This window comes from Ictidomys tridecemlineatus, unplaced genomic scaffold, assembly GCF_052094955.1.
Source record: "Ictidomys tridecemlineatus isolate mIctTri1 unplaced genomic scaffold, mIctTri1.hap1 Scaffold_278, whole genome shotgun sequence".
In the NCBI taxonomy this organism is placed as follows: Eukaryota; Metazoa; Chordata; class Mammalia; order Rodentia; family Sciuridae; genus Ictidomys; species Ictidomys tridecemlineatus.
In genome coordinates this window covers 223,707-225,388 of record NW_027522363.1, presented here as the reverse complement: position 1 = coordinate 225,388, position 1,682 = coordinate 223,707, and positions in this window count along the sequence as shown.

Sequence of the window (1,682 nt, the reverse complement as noted above, 5' to 3'; positions counted from 1 at the left end):
TCGTTACAGAGAGTAGAGGTTGAAGACTGGGGTGCAGAAGGACTGATAAAGAGAGCAGAGGTTGGAGACTGGGGTGCAGAAGGATCTTATAGAGCAGAGGTTGGAGACTGAGGTGTACAAGCACAGTTACAGAGAGTAGATGTTGGAGACTAAGGTGCAGAAGGACCGTTGCAGAGACCAGAGGTTGGAGACTGAGGTGCAGAGGATTGTTACAGAGAGCAGAGTTTGGAGACTGGGGTCTATAAGGACTGTAACAGAGAGAAGAAGTTTGAGAGTAAGGTTCAGAGGGACAGTTACACACAGTACAGGTTGGAGGCTGGGGTACAGAAGGACTGTTACAGAAAGCAGAGGTTGGAGACTCGGATGTAGAAGTACCCTTACAGAGAGCAGAGGTTAAAGAATGTAGTACAGAAGGACTGTTTTCGAGAGCAGAGGTTGGAGACTGGGGTGAAGAAAGACTGCTGCAGAGAGCAAATTTTTGAGACTGGGGTGCAAAAGGACTGTTGCATAGAGCAGAGGATTGAGACTGGGTTTCAGAAGGACTGTTGCAGAGAACAGAGTTTGCAGAATGAGTTGCAGAAGGACTGTTACAGAGAGAACAGGTTGAATACTAGGGTGAAGACAGAATGTTGCAGAAAGCAGAGGTTGGAGACTGGGTTGCATAACGACCCTTATGGAGAACAGCAGTTGGAGACTTCCGTACAGAAGGACTGTCATAGAGAGCAGAGGTTGGAGACTGGGTTGCAAAAACCTGATGTAGAAAGTAGAGGTTGGACACTGGGGTGCAGAAGGATCATTCGGGCGAGCAGAGTATGGAGACTTGGGTGTAGAAGGACTGTTGCTGACAGCAGAGGTTTGAGACTGGGGTGTAGAAGGACTTTTGCAGAGAACAGACGTTGTAGACTGGGGTGCAGAAGGATCGTTGGTGGGAGAAGAGTATGGAGACTGGGGTGTAGAAGGACTGTTAAAGAGAGCAGAGGTTGGAGACTGGGGTGGAGAATGACTGTAGCAGAGAGAAGATGTTGGAGACTGGGGTGCAAAATGACTGTTGCAGAGAGCAGAGGATGGAGTCTGGGATGCAGAAGGACTGTTGCAGAGAGGAGAGGTTGCAGACTGAGTTGCAGATGGACAGTTAGAGAGGGCAGAGTTTTGAGACTGTGGTTCAAAACGACTGATACTGAAAGCAGAGTTTGGATACTGGGGTGCATAAGGACCCTTACAAAGTAAAGAGGTTGGAGACTGTGGTACAGAAGGACTGTTACAGAGAGGAGAGGTTGGAGTGTTGGGTGCATAAGAACCGATGTCGAGAACAGAGTTTGGAGACTGGCGTGCAGAAGGACCATTGGGGTGATCAGAGTATGGAGACTGGGGTGTAGAAGGACTGTTGCAGAGAGCAGTGATTGGAGACTGAGTTACAGAAGGACTGTTACAGAGAGCAGAGGTTTGAGACTGGGGTTCAGATGGATTATTGCAGAGAGCAGAGTTTTCAGACCAAGGTACAGAAGAACTGTTGCAGGAAGCAGATGTTGGAGACTGAGGTTCACAAGGACTGTTGCAGCTAGCAGAGGATTCAGACTGGGGTGCAGAAGGATCGTTGCAGAGAGCAGAGTTTGGAGACTGGGTGCAGAAGGACTTTTACAGAGAGCACAGGTTGGAGACTGGGGTGCAGACGAAATGTTGCA